This window comes from Ciconia boyciana, chromosome 4 (assembly GCF_034638445.1).
Source record: "Ciconia boyciana chromosome 4, ASM3463844v1, whole genome shotgun sequence".
Classification (NCBI taxonomy): Eukaryota; Metazoa; Chordata; class Aves; order Ciconiiformes; family Ciconiidae; genus Ciconia; species Ciconia boyciana.
In genome coordinates, this window is record NC_132937.1 from 1030543 (window position 1) to 1050671 (window position 20129).

The 20129-nt window shown below is 39.8% G+C and overlaps 1 protein-coding gene across 3 annotated transcripts in view; it reads right to left on the minus strand.

Annotated features, from left to right (window-relative positions):
• The window catches only part of LOC140650494 (single-stranded DNA-binding protein 2-like), a 227020-nt gene that overhangs the window by 113116 nt on the left and 93775 nt on the right, over positions 1–20129 (minus strand). The window lies entirely within an intron of this gene.

Genomic DNA, 20129 nt, shown 5'->3' on the forward strand with positions numbered 1-20129 from the left:
TCGAGCTGGCCCTGCCCAATCAAGACTTTTACGCACTGTCGAAGGGGATAAGGTCCCTGTAGTGCACATAAAAAACATGCTGGGGCAGACAGTCTGGGTTACTCCTGCCTCGGGCAAAGGCAAGCCCATTCGTGGGATTGCTTTTGCTGAAGGACCTGGGTGCACTTGGTGGGTGATGCGAAAGGATGGGGAAGTCCGCTGTGTACCTCAAGGGGATGTGATTTTTGGTGAGAATAGCCAATGAACTAAATGGTATGATGTTAATTGCTATATAATACTGGATGTCATCACTTTTATGGTTACTATACACCATATCAATGGTATTTCAGTGAGAATCACCCAGATTAATGAAGAATGAACTTTGATGAAACCAAGCAAAAAGTGCAGTGGTGATGGAACCAGAACTGGCTTCAGCATGCAACAGTCCACCACCACACACCATCTCTCCTGCCCTGAAGGACTGTTATGGCAGATGGAGCCCAAAGTCATGGACTAAATGAACCCAACGGACATTCTAGAGGGATGGCCCATAGACCAAGGGAATGATAGCTGTGTATATATATATATATATATATATCAAGAGACAGGAAAAGTGCTGGTGATTAATTGTATTGGAAAGGGTAGGACCTGGGCATGACGTAAATGGTATAGAATAAGGGGTGGATACTGTCCTGGTTTTGGCTGGGATAGAGTTAATTTTTCTTCCTAGTAGCTGGTACAGTGCTGTGTTTTGGATTTAGGATGAGAATAATGTTGATAACACACTGATGTTTTGGCTGTTGCTAAGTGGTGTTTACACCGGTCAAGGGCTTTTCAGCTTCCCCTGCTCTGCCAGGTGCAGAAGAAGCTGGGAGGGGGCACAGCCAGGACAGCTGACCCAAACTGGCCAAAGGGCTATTCCATACCATATGGCGTCATGCTCAGTATGGAAACTGGGGGGAGTTGGCCGGGGGGCAGCGATCGCTGCTCGGGGACTGGCTGGGCATCAGTTGGTAGGTGGTGAGCGGTTGTATCACTGTTTTTTTTCCTGGGTTTTGTTCCTCTCTCACTCTCTTGCTGTTTGCCTTTTCATTATAATTTATTATTATTAAATTTTTTTTGTTCCAATTGTTAATCTGTTCTTACCTCAGCCCACGAGTTTGATTACTTTTGCTCTTCCGATTCTCTCCCCCATCCCACCGGGGGGGGAGGGTGAGCGAGCGGCTGGGTGGTACTTAATTGCCGACTGGGGCTAAACCACAACACTAATATTTTGTGCTATTTGACCAATTTAGTTCTAACTTAAGTCCTGTGTTATTATAATTTAGTCAGATTTCACAGACTCTTAATCTCCCTCTTGTGAACTCGCTATCTCAGTATCCTTTTCTTGACTGATGTTTGATTATACAGCATGCTTAGTTTCTTGCAGTTGGGGAGAAAAACCCCAAAACTGGCTTTAAACCAGCTAACAATATCTGTGTAAAGGACTAAATGAAAATTAAATAAAATTAGCATTGTCAGAGCTATACTACTGACTGCCATCCCTCATTTTTTACTTTCACACACAAATGCACTCCTTATCTGAAAATATAGCCAAAACACAGTGTACTCTGGCAATCTTTGTCTCCAAGGGCTGATAAATTTCAGCCTACCTTAAGGCTTTTTTATTTGCAATGAGATCCCATGCTATTTTACTTATTGTTTGTATTTTAATGAAAAAGACTCAGCGAAGTTAGAATTTGATTATGGCAGACATTGTATAAACAAAAATCAAGAGATAATAATTACCACAAATAATTTAAAGTTTAAAAAGAAGCAAGAGATCTAAGGAAAGGACTACAATTATGTACTACAGTTTACAGATGAGGAACTGAGGCAGAGAAATTCAATGTTCTTCATATAGGACGTCTGCCTCAAAGCTGGACATTTTCCTCAGTCCTCCCCAATTTATACAATATATACATATATATATTTTTAACTACAAGATTATCCTTTCTTTCTGGATTTGAAGGGAGGCAATACTAGGAAATGGTTGAAAGTCCTCCCTCTATCTCTGTCTTTTGTGTACTGAGTGGTTTAATGCTCTGTGACAAGCTGTCATAAAAACAAGAATAAAACTGGTTTTCCCGTATGTAAAAAGTTAAGTATGTTGACTTCCTTTGTTAAATAAGTGATAATTGTTTGCGGTATTTTTACTGCACTTTGCTAATATACTGGGTATATTAGGTAGAAGAAAAGAAATGCCAAAAAAATAAATATAGTCATAAAGCATAATACAGGTATGCAGATGATATCTTAATTCAGACAATGAATGTGTCTTTCATTAATAGCTTAGACTGATGGGAAACGAGTCATTAACATATATTAGAATAGAAAATAATGCATAGCAACAGTTCAACAACCTCCTTTAAGGCTTATAACATTTATTATTTTACCACAAGAATAACTTAGTGAAACTGATACTTAGACTACTTATAAAAACAGTGATAACTTTCACTTCCTTTATTTACTGTCTGGATTTATTTCACCTGTTCTTCCAATAAAGAAATGTTAGATAAGCAATGTTACTTTATGTCTTTTCCACATTTGACTTTCTAAGTAACAGGGATTAGTCTTGTTATCAACATCCTTGCTGGAAGATAAGGACAAATCAAACTAAAGTTGTGTTGCATTTCTTCTTAATATGACACAGTGGGGTTTGGGGCACACTGAAGTTTAGTTTGAAGGGAGACAACATAGGTTGATTGGGAGGTTGTTTGCATTCTCAGGAGATAAGGGAATTGGATTTTTTCCTCTGTGGAATTGGTATAAAAGTGGTAGACAAAGGTTCAGAGAATGAGAAGAAAGACAGTTCTTTCCTCTAGAGTAAGACCAATTGAACTGCCTTCTAATCAGGGCATTTGAAACTGCAAAGAATGAAGTGAAAGAAGACAGTTGAATTTAAATGCAATAAATTTCAGAAAGACAACTAATAAGTTTAATAGTAAACTTTGTATTCTATAATAGCAATGTTAAGCATAACTAATAAGGCCTTCTTTTAGAAGTCTGAAAATATTTAACAATTTATTAAGAAGGGAAAACTAAAGTGGTTAAACTATCAAGAGAAATTAATCTAAAATTCCCAAACAATTTTACTACCTTATTTGAACTGCATATCATACAGCATTAACAGCATTAAGTTGGTAAACAGCTTCCTAACGCAAACAGCATATTGAGCAACAGCTAAAATTCCTCACAGGAGGAAGGAAAGAATGAAGGAAATAAAAAAATGGGTCAAGAGGTCCATTTCATTTTAATATAACAGTTGGAATCTGTATTGAGGAAGGTCTCTGATATCTTTGGAGAAGAGGCACTCCACATGTAAACAGTGTATTCAGCCAGTTGAGAGACAAAAAGCTGCTGGGAGAGTGTGTAGCTAAAGGAAAATGGAGTAAAAATTTTTTTTGCCTTGTTTTTAAAGATGAGACAGACTGAAAAACTTCTTTTCAAAGTTAAACATCAGATGGGAATGGAGATTAAGAACAAAAGAAAGAGAAAGAATTTATACAAAGAAAGCAAGAGATGAGAAGGATTGAAACACTGGAGCAAGTGGGAAGGATTACTGAAGGAGAGTTAAAAGCCCTTCCCAAATCTGTGACAGAAGAAAACTGAACAAGGAAAAGGGGAAAGAAAAGACAAACCAGGGAAGGGGAAAGGTCACACTATATTATGTTATTGTTTATTTTTCTTTTTAAGAAGTTATTGAGATCCTACATGAAGAAAGAAGGGAGGGAGGAGTCAAAGATTTGAGCAGTGATTCAAAAGCAAAGAGGCAACTGAGATTGCAAGTATGGAATCCGATTATGTCTGAGTATAATGTTGTTCTGCGACAAAGATGGCAGAGCTGAAAAAAGAGAAATCAATCTATAGCAAAAAGAAAGTCAGGCTCGTCACAGCCTGACTTTCACAGGAGACCTAACTCCTTCAGTGAATTGAGATACTGTCCTTGTCGTGGTTTAGCCCCAGCCGGCAACTAAGCACCACCCAGCCACTCGCTCACTCCCCCGCAGTGGGCTGGGGGAGAGAATCGGAAGAGTAAAAGTGAGAAAACTCGAGGGTTGAGATCAAGACAGTTTAATAGGGAAAGCAAAAGCCGCGCACGCAAGCAAAGCAAAGCAAGGAATTCCTTCACTCCTTCCCATGGGCAGGCAGGTGTTCAGCCATCTCCAGGAAAGCAGGGCTCCAGCACGCGTAGTGGTTACTTGGGAAGACAAACGCCATCACTCCAAATGTCCCCCCTTCCTTCTTCTTCCCCAGCTTTATATACTGAGCATGACGCCATATGGTATGGAATAGCCCTTTGGCCAGTTGGGGTCAGCTGTCCCAGCTGTGTCCCCTCCCAGCTTCTTGTGCACCCGGCAGAGCAGGGGAAGCTGAAAAGCCCTTGACTAGTGCAGCAACAACTAAAACATCCCTGTGTTATCAACACTGTTTTCAGCACAAATCCAAAACATAGCCCCATACCAGCCACTCTAAAGAAAATTAACTCAATCTCAGCTGAAACCAGGACAGTCCTACATGACAGGAGGATTGGAGGAAGCAGATGTTGGGAGACAGCCAGGGCCAGGTGTTGGTAGGGGAAAAAGAGGAGAATCTAGTTCACCTAAAATCTCTGTTCAGATATATGATTAGACCAGGAAAAACTCTGAAGTTCGAACAGAGGTCAGGACCTGCAGTGTTTGCTCCTGCAGAACAGAATTTGCAGGGGCTACCTAAAAACCTCACAGGCTGTCTTACAGGTTTAGTCTTGCTCTCAGACTGAAAAGCATGGAAATGATTGGTGAACATGCAGAAAAATGAAATGTTAATTACTTCAAAATAGATTAATTATCTCCAGGAAGTCTCCCTTTGACTTGGAGAATCCCAGCTTCCCAACACCTATGTGCAGAACTGGAGGTTTATGAGATATTATTGCATGCCTAAGTTACTGGTCCCTTGATTTAGCAATGGTTTAGCTCCAGTATTCATTATAACAAGTTCTCAGCATGACTAGTGACTTTTCAATCTTCAGTTTTACATACCAGCATATCAACATTCAAGTAGGTCCTGCTTACATCAACCACATAATTGCAGGCTTAAAGATATGACTCCTTCTTCACTGAGAGATAGGAGCAGTAGTATAATATGAACTCTGCAACATGATTTTAACACAAGTATTAATCCTGAAAAATATATGCATGATGTTATTTCACCAATTAAGTCTTGAAATTAGATACAGCTCCATTTTGAGACATACAGATTATAATGCCTATATTCATCATATATATTTACATGCATATGTTTATACATCTTGCAAATCTGGTGCCAATTTCACTGCAGTACAATCCAGCAGTCAACTCTACCTTAAAAAATAAAAAATGTTTCTAAAGAACTACCCCCCAAAAATCTTCTTTCAGTAATCATCTGCTGTACCTTGAAAAATTATGTGCAATGCTGTTTTTTTCAAGAAGGCTATACATTATTTTTATCCATTCTGTGGAAATTATTATCTTAGATTTTCATCAACTGTACTGGGAGTCTAAACTGCATTATTTTCTGAATCCTCTGAACCCTCAAAGAACCTTGCAGAACTATCCCTGAATCCCCATTACAGTGGTATTAAATTAGCAGATATGCAAATTAGCCAAGTCCTGACAACTTCAGTCCTTATTTACTCCCTAATCCCCCTAAAATTCCTAAGAATTTTGCCGGAGTAACAGGAAATCAGATTTTGCTGGAGAGCAATGGATTTAAAAATTCTTTTACATGTTAGATTTCATATTAGGAACACTGTTTCAGGTCTAGGTACATATAGAGTACAGTTTAGGAAACAAAAGAGGGTTTTATACTAAACAGTAGATGAAAGCTTGGTTCCAGAACTCAGTATGGAAGTAATGCAGCATCTGAACTACTTACCACAATTCAATATCTCATTTTGTATCTAAAAAAAATGTACCATAGAGACACAGTATGTGCTAACTGCATATCTTCAGAAATAAAAGAAAAAAAAAACACTGAAAGAACTCAAATATAGAAAAAAATAGCACCTATTTAAAGAGCAGATACAATTTTATGGATTTCATGGTGAATTTAATAATTTTTGGCTTGTTTAATTAAAAAGCTACCAAAATGTTCACAGATAAAAACAAGCTGTAAAGAATGTGGTTTTACTTAAACTTTACCCCACATAGAAATGAGAAGAAAAACATTTTGCTGTAATACAACAGTCCCTCGACAATATTAAACTGCAAACTGCTGAGCAACCAGAATAAAGAATATTGACAACAGTGTTACATTCAGAAACTAAGTAACTGAAAATGAAACTTGAACCAATTCTATGGTTCATCAAATATATGCAATAATATGTTGATTCTAGTGCAGTTACAGGCAATGAATATGAATGCCTGTCAGGTCAGAATAAAAAATTAAAGCGGAGGTCTTGGTGTGTCAGGAATTGAAACTGTTTTCTGAAACAGTCAGTAATGCTAGAAGGGGTTCAGAGGGAAGGCATAACTCATCACAAGGTCTCTCATGTGAAGAAATATGCAGGGTCGCATCTTTGCCTATATCAGGTGTGAACCAAAAGGGAATGTTAAAGGAGTTCCAATTAAAAAAAAATAAACCATTTAGCAGTGGGGAATTATCAGAACAATGGTGACAGAGGTTTGAGAAAAGGAGAAGATGAGACAAGCAAGAAAAATTTGCATACTTCATCAAGGCTGATAGCCAGTTTTGAGATGGACACTTGAGACTGCTAGAGAGCAATATTTCAGTCTTGTTTTTATCTTTTTTTATACAGGATACTAAATACCTGTACAGAAAGTGAAAATATAGTTTTAAAAACAGAATCAAAGAGCTCAAGGGATTTATTCTGTTGTGCACAGCCTGTGACTGTTCACTCAATTCCTGCTCAGGTTTTGGCCTAACACACAGCTCATGGTAAGGTCTGATGTATGCTGGGAGCAGTGCCATTAGGTCAAAGCGAGAGCAACATCTACGCAGCACAATGGACAGGAAGGGATAAGGGCCATTCTGCCACCGTTATCATCTGCAACTCCTGCAGCCATCATCTCCTGCATTTTTGTATAGTAACTGTTTGGCAGTTTCTTCAGAATTCACTAACTTATGGAAATGGTATAGACCAAACTTCCAAGCTGGAAGGTATAAATATGTCAGCTAACCCAAAAAACTTTTGAAGCAGATCCAACAGCAGCCAGACTGCTGAGGCTTTTGTGCTTCCTGGTGTGATACAGGGGACGCCCACACCGTGACGGAGGAGGAAGAATGAGCGCTCTCATAGTCAGCTAGGTAACTATGTTGCTCATAGGCATGCGAGTTACAAGTTAGAAAATTTGCAAGTGAGAGAATTTGCAAGCTAGAGAATTAATGAATTAACGAAGTAATGAATTTGAGATTTCACATGTTAGACTAGTCTGCACAAAGAGGATTGATCCCTTGTTTTGATTTTCTTTTTTACCTTATGAGCTCATGAAATACAGTTTAATTTACAAGTATGTTGTCCTGTAAATTTGAGAGATCCAAATGGACTATAACACAGCCCCAAGAACATACATTCAGTTTGCAGAATGTTAATTGTGCCAGCAAGCTGGTATCATCTAGCTGATACTAGACGACTTACTAAAAAAAGGTTGGTTACGTCACTCAACAGTATGATGAGACATCTGTCCACACACAGGAAAACTGCCATGAAGTAGAAATTGACTTATTTTAAAATAGTTGCAGAGAGGTCAAAATTAAGATATAGGTTAAATGTAAATAAATGCAGACATATGATACTGTTAAATATGGAATGAAAATGCAGTTAAAAAGATTCTGTGCCTTGGCTAATGTAGTAGGTACACACAGAAAGAATGTTCAGAGTGATCGCCTGTTCTTTATATTTCCAAGTATTATTTAAAATATCTTTTTCATTCAAATAACGTACAGATGAAATTATTATGTTTCAGTATTTCACTAAACTCTGGAATAAAACCCTCAAATAACTTGTGATAGTTAAATCAGAACTGTTAGTTTAATTCTTGATCTTTGCAGAACACTATGAACTTTCTTTTTAAATTATCAACATTTTTAAATATGAAAATGTGTTTGCATGCTTACATTGATGCAATTAATCATACAATTTTTTTTTTTCCTGAAGACACAATGATACAATGAAAAGTAAACTAAGATGAAGTGAGTAGTTAACAGAAAATTGTGCACTGGCACTGGACTGGCACTTCTCAGTAATACACATTCTTTGTCCATGCATGTGGAGGTCAGAAGTTGACAGATCCTAGGTTATTGGAAATGGTGTATTTTATGAATCCAAAGGTAAAAGCTATTTGTGATTTTTACCACCTTCTGCTACTTGATCCATAAAGCAACACAAAAATGTCTGCTCTAGAGACAGACATATTTGATTGATTTCCCAAACAGAATGTCAAAGTGACAGCAGTTGTCAAGGGAAGACTAAAAACTACACTCTATTATAATATGCAAGTCTAGCAGACAAAGAATTCCCCTGGTAAGGAAAGGTTCAAGGGTTAAGTAACTAGGCCATGAGCTCACTAATTCACACCAGGAAAGGAAACACTAGATAATGAAACAACCCCAAGTCTACATTAATAGGTAATACCCAAAGAAACAATTTAGTATAAAATGTTTTAATTGGCATATTGCAGAAGTTTTCTTATTGAGATTTTTTTATTTTAATGACCTTGCAGATTAGATACTTCCAAAAGCTACATGTAGAAAAAGGTAAACAGAGAAAATTGACACATGATAAATCATTACAACCCCTTAGCTCCTTCTCCTTTTCTTCATTCAGATCTTCTGATATCAAACTAACAACTCATTCACTAGCTATGTTCTAGAGGGCTCTGTGCTGTTTTCTCATGAGAGAAAACACTTCTGGAGCACAGTTAGATGGTCCACAGCAGTGGTCTCCAAACTTTTTTGATCATGCATCACTATTAGCAAAAAATTTTTGAGCATGCACCTCCAATATATGTATATTTATTTATAAATTATATACATATATGACTGTACTAATATATTATGTACATTATAAAACATACACAAAAATAGAAATTTAAAAAGGATGAGATAAAGATTAAATAAACACTTTTATATTATTTTATTTTATTTATTAATGGTACAAAAAATATTTTCTTCCCACACCCTGTGCACCCACCCCACTTTGGAGACCACTGGTCTACAGAGAGTCAGCTAAGCACTCATTCTCAAAAATTATTCATAGTGAGATTCTGGCAAAGTTGTTATAAAATATTATAAATACATACAATATTTAAAAATCAGTACATCAAGTTTAGATATTCAACAATTAATTAAGTTATTCCATTTTACTCTTGCAATTTGTACAGTACCAATTAACTAGTATAGAAACATTTTTACAGAGCAGGCAAATGCCTATTTAAGTTCCAGTGAACCACAGAGCTATCATAACAGCATCAGGTTCAAAACTTCCTTTTTCCCCATATTAAGAAAGCACTTTGAAATGCAAGAAGCAATTTTTATTGAAAACTGTGAAAATAGAAAATAGAAAGTTTCAGCATAAGAGCAAAAGGCACCTGAACTATAAGGCCTCATGTCTATGAAAGAGTAGAGAGTACTAGGTAACAATCTTTTGGCCAAGGAAGAGTTAGAGCTCATCCAAAAGAAAGTTTAAGGATCGACAGATTCAATGTCATAGGAAATAAAAATAACAAGCAGTTAGGAGAATTATATCAGGACTGTAGGACTACATGATGTTTTTAAAAGTTCAAATAAGGTGTGTTCTCCACAATATAAAAATGGAGGCATTTTACAGTTTTGCTGCTTCAATAGGTGTATCCAGCAAAAATATAACATAGAAATGACTATTAAAAAAACCAATATTACTGACAGAATTCTTCTTCCAGGAGAATACATAATATACACGTTTAGGTAATGGTGGTGTATAATTGCTTGCAATAAGCACAAAAATAATAATTTGATTTTTACTGTTATCAAGGCAGTATCTCAACTGCTGCAACATTTGTCAGGCCCCATTTAATAAAGTTAGAACACATTTTCTGACACAGCTTCTAGTCACTAATAAATATGAAATCCAATACATAAGTGCTTTATAATCTATTTCTTGAAATATTTCCTTTGATCTTACCCTGAAACTCTGAAAACTATGAGTAATCTGAAAACAAAATAGACCAGGTATTCAAATTATTATGTTTTACTATATTTTTTTTAAACCAGGAAATTTTTTACAGAACCAGGATATACCAAGTCTTTTATGTGACCAGTTTATCAAATCCCTTCAATTCATGCAGTATTACCCCTGTATCAAGAAATATTTTTTAAAAAACAAAGATATTACTATTGAAACATGTATAAACTGAGCCATAGTTTGAAACAATAAAACCCAAGATTTAAAAGAATAAGTATCCTAGTACCATATGTGCATTCAGCCTCCTAAATAGGTAGCCTGATTTATGACAGTTGGAGCACCTCTGGAATTCATCTGGCTTCAATAAAAGCTGCTGCATACTCAGAGGTTTTGGGAAAAAAAAAAAAATCAGGCTAGGTATACTGGCATGAACTTTGGAGCCAATCTTTAGGCACCCATAGCTGAAATTTAATTAATCAGGGCCCAAATTACTAGCTCTCAGCTCCTGCTAGCTTTAAATGTATTTTTAAAGCAGAAAACAAAAACAGAGGTTTTAACAATCGTTCAAACCTAGGCTCAATGGTAATAATATTAATAATGTTATCTGGTGTGACAGATCAATGAACCCCTACAATGGAAGAAGGCTCAGAGGAGATGGGCACAGGCCACGTGCTCATGAAGCTCAGGGAAGAATATAGGGCGTAACCACAGCTGTTGCAAAGAAAGCTGAACTTACCTCAACACAAAGGGGATTGGAAGGTGGCCTTTGTTTTAGATAAATGGCTGTATCAGTTGAGTGGATCAACTGGTTGTGTAAATGGCCTTCCCAGAGTTAACCAAAAAGGTTCTGAATATCTTCCTGAGCTAGCCAGACCAGGATGGGGGAAGTGTATATGTGGATCAGCCCAACATAGAGTATAAAAAACTGAACCAACAACAAAAAGAACTTTGAAGAGAGCAACGTGCTTGAGGTGACTTCAACCCATGCATTCCTTCCCAGCAACTGGGGGCACCCAGTGTCGTGACAGTGAGCATCCGTGATGATGAGAGACTGATAATTGGAATTGCATTTGTATTGTGATTCAACTGTATATTATAACTGCTATATTATGCTTGTATTGTGATTTCAGTATATTGCTGTCTCATACTGCTAAATCAAAATCCTGTGTAACATCAAATATCTTCAAATAATATCTTCAAATAAGTAAATTTGGTATTAAAACATTAAATCTTCCTTGTGTGGAATGTCTAAAATAACCTGGTCAGAGAGTATTGGACTCTGACAACCAGGCCATTCCCAGATAACATTATTAAACAAATCATCCTCTGCTTTCTGCCAGCCCTATTTTTGAACCAGTGGGGGACTGAGTTACACAAAAATCCTATTCTTCAAGAACTGGAGAACAGGAATCTCCTTAATATAAAACTCCTGCTGGCTCACAAGAAAAGAATAGCTAGGATAGTTGCAATACATTGCAATGTGCATATCATCATTCAGCTACACTTTTATTTGAGATCGATTTATTTTGCATTTTGGGTAGCTGAGGAATTAAAAAGATACAACAAAATAAACATATCAAGATGATATTTTTTTCTCTTCCATGTATTTTGAAGTTTTTAAGTCACAGGTCTGTCAAAAGTAAATACACCAATGGTTAGGGATGTCTAATCTACAAAAATGTGGACTAGCCCAAGCTGTCATTGAAGGACACTTTAAAGACTCCTCTAGAGTTGAAGAGGGTCTTGTAGTAGAATGTGAAGGTTCCATCCAAAAGAATTTGCATGCTTAACATGGGATTTAAATAGAACATAGCTATTTAATAAAAAATACCTTCCAGAAAAACCCAACTCTCATATCATTTATCTTCACAAGATGTCTAACTGCTATCACAGCCCCTCCCCTTCCTTTAGACAAACATTTGTACTCAGGACTGTAGGGAAAGTGTAGTGGTGACCACTGTTTTCTCAAATTACTGATGGTGATGTCACATCCCCACTCCCTCCCACACACTTTAAAAAGAAAAAAAAATCAAACCACCTATTAGCATCACAGCACTCACTGAGGAACTGAAGCATGCAGGCTCAGTAACTCATAAGCCTGCGGCTATCAAGCACACATCTTGATGACACCACTCAGCTTCAATGACACCAAGCTGAGTGGTGCAGTTGATATGCTTGAGGGATGGGATGCCATTCAGAGGCACCTGGACAAGCTGGAGAAGTGGGCCCATGTGAACCTCATGAGGTTCAACAAGGCCAAGGGCAAGGTCCTGCACCTGGGTAGGGGCAACCCCCAGTATCCATACAGGCTGGGGGATGAAGGGATTGAGAGCAGCCCTACGGAGAAGGACTTGGGGGTACTGGTGGATGAAAAATTGGACATGAGTCGACAATGTGCGCTTGCAGCCGGAAAGCCAACTGTATCCTGGGCTGCATCAAAAGAAGCATGGCCAGCAGGTCGAGGGAGATGATTCTGCCCCTCTACTCTGCTCTCATGAGACCTCACCTGGAGTACTGCCTCCAGCTCTGGGGTCCTCAGCACAGGAAAGACATGGAGCTGTTGGAGCGCGTCCAGAGGAGGGCCATGAAAATGATCCGAGGGCTGGAGCACCTCTCCTATGAAGAAAGGCTGAGAGAGTTGGGGTTGTTCAGCCTGGAGAAGAGAAGGCTCTGGGGAGACCTTATTGTGGCCTTTCAATACTTAAAGGGGGCTTATAAGAAAGATGGAGAGAGACTTTTTAGCAGGGCCTGTAGTGACAGGACAAGGGACAATGGTTTTAAACTGAAAGAGGGTAGATTTAGATTGGATATAAGGAAGAAATTTTTTACAATGAGGGTGGTGAGACACTGGCACAGGTTGCCCAGAGAGGTGTTAGATGCCCCATCCCTGGAAACATTCAAGGTCAGGTTGGACAGGGCTCTGAGCAACCTGATCTAGTTGACGATGTCCCTGCTCATTGCAGGGGGGTTGGACTAGATGACCTTTAAAGGTCCCTTCCAACCCAAACTATTCTATGATTCTATGATTCTATGATCTCCCACTTCCAAGAAGACTGCCCTGACTTCTAAGTTTAATTCTAGCCCCATGCCTGTAAGCATGGTGACACACTCTTCAATTACATGATCATGCACAACTTTTTTTTGTGGGACCCATGCTTCACAGGATGGGCTGGACTGCATGTTCCTCCAGCTTCAATTTTGTAGCACATGAGAATGGTAAGGGAGATGCATACTGAGTACAAGGACAATATTTACAAATATAATATTTAGAACATTTACAAAACAATGATGCCAGTCTCTAATAATGCTTCCAGTATGTAGAAACATCATATTGCCATAGATTATTTTGGCCATGGTGGGTGAGCTACCTCATCCCTTTCTTTCTCCCCCAGCAAAACATAATGGTTCCACCAAAAGGGAGAACAGTTGTGTCGATTTCTTTGTTTGTTTGGGTGAGAGATATCTCTATAAACCCTCTGAGAACTACTTTTGCTAAAAGTTACTAGGAAAAAAAGAATTCATTCTGAAGCAGACACCTAGAATAGACAATTCAGATGGAATTGCTGAAGTTTAACAAAACTGTAAGCAAATAAAACCAGAAATTTTTAAGAATCTTAATCTATAGATTCCACTTCACAAAATTATTATACGTATTGTAAGAGAGCTAAACGTTACATTTGTTGGTGTACTTCTTTCAGTAGCAATAAAAAAGATGTATATTTATTAATTATAAAGATTCTATAATTACCACTATGGGATGAGATGACATCTAATAACACGGTAAAGCATTAATAAACAGTGGAAAGCACTCTTTTGAAATAACCCTTTTGGATACACCTTTAATACAGGAGTTAGCAGGGCTCATTGAAAGAGCTTTAAACTAGATTTGAAGGGGGAAAGGGATAAAACCAGGCTCACTAGAGATAAGCCTGAGGGTGGCATGCCAATGTTTGAGGGATGGTGTTCTAACGAGGTCCTTCGGTCTGCCTTCTCAGTGGAGGTAGGGGATGGAGATCCATGTGGCAGCAAAGACGCAAGGGTTGTAAGATGTGTTAGAAACCATGGAAGCGCCTGAGAACAGTCACATAGGAATTAGGGCTTCTCCCCCAAAAAAGGTGGCAGGATCAAAAGCCCAGCTGAAGTGCATCTACACCAATGCATGCAGCATGGGCAACAAACAGGAGGAGCTGGAAGCCATTGTGCAGCTGGAAAACTATGATATAGTTGCCATCACGGAAACACGGTGGGATGACTCGCACAAGTGGAGTGCTGCAATGGGTGGCTATAAACTCTTCAGAAGGGATCGGCAAGGAAGGAGAGGCGGCGGGGTAGCCCTGTATGTTAGGGAGTGTTTTGACTGTCTAGAGCTTGACAATGGTGATGAAAGGGTCAAGTGTTTATGGGTAAGAATCAGGGGAAAGGCCAACAAGGCAGATACCATGGTGGGAGTCTGTTACAGACCACCAAACCAGGATGAAGAGGCAGATGAAATATTCTATAAGCAGCTGGGAGAAGTCTCACAATCACTAGCCCTTGTTCTCACGGGGGACTTCAACTTACCAGATGTCTGCTGGAAATACAATACAGCAGAGAGGAAACAGTCTAGGAGGTTCCTGGAGTGTGTGGCAGAGAACTTCCTGACACAGCTGGTGAGGGAGCCAACTAGGGAAGGTGCCCCGCTGGAGCTGTTGTTTGCAAACAGAGAAGGACTGGTGGGTGATGTGATGGTTGGAGGCCATCTTGGGCACAGCGATCATGGAATGATAGAGTTTTTGATTCTTGGAGAATTAAGGAGGGGGGTCAGCAGAACTGCTCCCTTGGACTTCCCGAGGGCAGACTTTGGCCTGTTTAGGGGCCTGGTGGACAGAGTCCCTTGGGAGGCAGTCCCGAAGGGCAAAGGAGTCCAGGAAGGCTGGACATTCTTCAAGAAGGCAATCTTAAAGGCACAGGAGCAGGCCGTCCCCATGTACCGAAGGACGAGCCGGCGGGGAAGAAGACCAGCCTGGCTGAACAGAGAGCTTTGGCTGGAACTCAGGAAAAAAAAGAGAGTTTATGACCGTTGGAAGAAGGGGCAGGCAACTCAGGAGGACTACAAGGATGTCATGAGGTTATGCAGGGAGAAAATTAGAAGGGCCAAAGCGAAACTAGAACTTAATCTGGCTACTGAGATAAAAGACAATAAAAAAAGTTTCTATAAGTACACTCACAACAAAAGGAGGGCTAAGGAGAATCTCCATCCTTTATTGGATGCGAGGGGAAACATAGTGACAAAGGCTGAGGACAAGGCTGAGGTACTTAATGCCTTCTTTGCCTCAGTCTTTACTAGTAAGACCAGTTGTTCTCGGGGTATCCAGTCCCCTGAGCTGGAAGACAGGGATGGGGAGCAGAATGAAGCCCCCATAATCCAAGGGGAAATGGTTAGTGACATGCTACACCACGTAGACACACACAAGTCTATGGGGCCGGATGGGATCCACCCAAGGGTACTGAGGGAGCTGGCGGAAGCGCTCACCAAGACACTTTCAATCATTTACCAGCAGTCCTGGCTAACTGGGAAGGTCCCAGTTGACTGGACATTAGCACATGTGACACCCATCTACAAGAAGGGCCGGAAGGAGGATCCGGGGAACTACAGGCCTGTCAGCCTGACCTCGGTGCCACGGAAGGTAATGGAGCAGACCATCTTGAGTGCCATCACATGGCATGTACAGGACAACCAGGTGATCAGGCCCAGCCAGCATGGGTTTAGGAAAGGCAGGTCCTGCTTGACCAACCTGATCTCCTTCTATGACAAGGTGACCCGCCTAGTGGATGAGGGAAAGGCTGTGGATGTTGTCTATCTAGACTTCAGTAAAGCCTTTGACACCATTTCCCACAGCATTCTCCTGGAGAAACTGGCTGCTCATGGCTCGGACGGGTGTATGCTTCGCTGGGTAAAGAACTGTGTGGATGGCCGGGCCCAAAGAGTGGTGGTGAATGGAGTTTACTCCAGTTGGCGGCCGGTCACAAGCGGTGTTCCCCAGGGCTCTGTGTTGGGGCCAGTCCTCTTTAATATCTTTATCAATGATCTGGATGAAGGGATCAAGCGCACCCTCAGTAAGTTTGCAGATGACACCAAGTTGTGCGGGAGTGTTGACCTGCTTGAGGGGAGGAAGGCTCTGCAGAGGGACCTGGACAGGCTGGATCAATGGGCCAAGGTCAATTGTATGAGGTTCAACAAGGCCAAGTGCAAGGTCCTGCACTTGGGTCACAGCAACCCCATGCAATGCTACAGGCTTGGGGAAGAGTGGCTGGAAAGCTGCCAGGCAGAGAAGGACCTGGGGATGCTGGTTGACAGCTGCCTGAATATGAGCCAGCAGTGTGCCCAGGTGGCCAAGGCCAGTAGCATCCTGGCTTGTGTTAAAAATAGTGTGGCCAGCAGGACTAGGGAAGTGATTGTGCCCCTGTACTCGGCACTGGTGAGGCCGCACCTCGAATACTGTGTTCGGTTTTGGGCCCCTCACTACAATAGAGACATTGAGGTGCTGGAGCGTGTCCAGAGAAGGGCAACGAAGCTGGTGAAGGGTCTAGAGCAGAAGTCTGATGAGGAGCGGCTGAGGGAACTGGGGTTGTTTAGCCTGGAGAAAAGGAGGCTGAGGGGAGACCTTATCGCTCTCTACAACTACCTGAAAGGAGGTTGTAGTGAGGTGGGTGTTGGTCTCTTCTCCCAGGTAACAAGTGATAGGACGAGAGGAAATGGCCTCAAGTTGCGCCAGGGGAGGTTTAGATTGGATATCAGGAAAAATTTCTTCACCGAAAGGGTTATCAAGCACTGGAACAGGCTGCCCCGGGAAGTGGTTGAGTCACCATTGCTGGAGGTATTTGAAAGCCGTGTAGATGTGGTGCTTAGGGACATGGTTTAGTGGCGGACTTGGCAGTGCTAGGTTAACAGTTGGACTCGATGATCTTAAAGGTCTTTTCCAACCTAAATGATTCTATGATTCTAAGATTTTTGTTGACCTAAATACATGGAAGCTTATTCTATTTTAGGATAATTTTTGAAAATGGGTTTTCTTGTTGTGTTCTCCAGGTGGTCTGAGTCCATGGTTAACAGCAGTCATAATGTTTTCCAGGCAGTCAGGCACAGAACCTCATTCTCTGGCACTCATGCGTATCAGGGAAGGAGGATTTTGTAGCCAACTTAAGCTGTTCATTTTCTTGACTTCCCCAGCTCTTGCTATTGTGATCTTCTGCAGGGAGCCTAGATAGACAGCTTGTACTTCTGGGTCCTCCCAGTTTTCTTGCTGAAAATTGGATTCTAGATCTGGTTTCTGGCTGTCTAGTTCCATGGAACAGGGCATGGAGTGAAAAGCTAAGACAGCAATTTTATCTGACGTAGGAGTGGTAGGGGCTATACTAACTCTCCAAATGTCCTCCACATAACAATGGGGGAAAAGCAACTGAAGAAAGAAATATAAAACCATTGGCAGTTGGAGTCAGAAAGCACTATGTTGGTATGCAGAGAATGGAATAATGCAAAACCATAAAAATAGTGGGAAAATAAAATGTGATAAATGAAGTGTTGGGACTGAGTAAAAAGCCTTCTGCAATGATACATGAGAGTTTTCCAAGGGACCCCTCCTCAACAGAATTTTGTCCTTATAAACACAAATTTAGGGGTTTTTCTTCACAATAGCATGAATCAGAAAAAGGTCTCTGCACATGAATATTCAAGAAGAAAAAACAGAATAAACAAATGAAGAGTTGGTTTCTATATTGAGAAAGAAGCAAAATTGGACAGTAAACAAGAATCATCCATTGCTTTTGTACTGTTTCGTATGATCCTAATACTGTAAACATATATGGGAGTTTAATGAGAATATTCACACATACAATGTTACTCAACCATGAAATTGTTTATTTGGTCTATGGTCTGTATACTCCTTCCCCAACATAAAAGATACTAAAATTCACCTCATGGATTACTTTCCTTTAAGTATTTTATAGTTAAGAGCTTTGTACATTTCATAGGCTAAGATTTCAGGTTTGAAATACATTTAAGGAAATCAGATTCAAAAGCAGAAATGGAAAATATTTTTGAGATTCTCTCTGTCTTAGAACATATTATTTAACACATATCTAATAATGAGCTTTGTCTTCTTCCTATGTCAGAGTAAATTAGGTCATGCTCCTCTTCTGGTGTGAATTATGCAGAGTGCTACTTTCTTGGCAGTTTAAATTAGCCTCTGATGGGTTACAGGCTGCTGCATCTCAATTTTGTTATAGGTATCCTTGCTAACTGGCATAAATCTAGTTTGTGTACTTTACTGTGACAGCACTATGGAGATGTCCATTTAAATTAAGTAGGGGCCACATTTAAACAGCCTGGAATGAAAAAGTGCAAAGCAAAATTTTGTCTTAAGTCAGGCTTAATTTTAATTCTCCTTGTCTATGCCACAATCTTCTTTTTGCTCTAAGTGTACATGTATGCATGTATGTTTTTTTCTGCTACACTTTACATAGAAATTAAATGCTCTATTTGTACACATTAAAGTTTTATACATTTTCAACAGCTAAGTTAACAGAAAATTTGCATTGTTTGGAATGGTATTAATGTGGGGATTAAAAAAAAAAAAGCAGAAGATTTCAAAACCTCATTTTTAAAACTGATATCCTATGGAGATCTGTACCACATTTTTCTGACGTAAACCAGATTGTCTGTGCAAGCTCAATAATTCATTTTAGCACAATTCTTGTAATATTAGGGCATTAATTTGGTAGAAAATTTAAACAGACTATTATCTGTTCCCTGTGACTTGTGTTATATAATGTGTATTTCATATTTAGTGCAATGTTTGGATGTGACAGTTCTAGTCAGTTCTAGTCCAGAGGAGGGCAACAAAGCTGGTGGAAGGGCTGGAAGGCATGTCCTATGAGGAGCAGCTGAGGACTCTGGGTTTCTCTAGTTTGGAGAAAAGGAGGCTGAGGGGCAACCTCATTGCTCTCTGCAGCTTCCTGAGGAGGGGACGTGGAGAGGGAGGTGCTGATCTCTTCTCCCTGGTACCCAGTGACAGGACGCGTGGGAATGGTTCAAAGCTGAGCCAGGGGAGGTTCAGACTGGACATTAGGAAGCATTTCTTTAGAGAGAGGGTGGTCAAACCCTGGAACAGGCTTCCTAGAGAGGTGGTCGATGCCCCCAGCCTGTCAGTGTTTAAGAGGCCTTTGGACAATGCCCCTAATAACATGCTTTAACTTCTGGTCAGCCCTGAAGTGGTCAGGCAGTTGGACTAGATGATCCTTGTAGGTCCCTTCCAACTGAAAATATTCTATTCTATTCTATTCTATTCTATTCTATTCTATTCTTATAATCACTATCAAAGTTAGAGGAAAAAACTTTCCTAGCATCAATAAACAGTTAATATATTAGAAAATAGAGGATGTAAGCTTGCTGTTGTTCTTCAGTCTAGTCTATTCTATTCTATTCTATTCTATTCTATTCTATTCTATTCTATTCTATTCAGTCATGGATATCCATGTTCCCTCAAGAGGCTTGCCTGCTTTTCCTCCTCATGACTTCATTTTTCACCACCTCTCACAAGGCATTTGTTGTTCAGCTGTTCTTATTAAGAGTTGCCTGTCTCCCACAATTTGTGATCTTCAGGATTCATCTTTCATCATATTAGAGAGCAGATAGATGTTAAAGTCTTTGGTTTTTCCAGGCACGTGTTAAGCAAGTCTGAAATGAGTCCCTTAAAGGTATTAACAGAGCAGTTGAGCTTATTACAAAATGTTTGGCATATTGTGCAGGAATAAGACTCACTTTCACTTTTACTTTTTATGAGGCTAAAGAATATATTTAAGCAGAGTGCCTCAAATCTAGCCAAATACTGTTATCAGAAAAATTCTTTACATCAATGTAGTGCTGACTTGTACTTTATTATTCTAATAGATATGAATATATCACTACATACATACGCACACATGGATATAC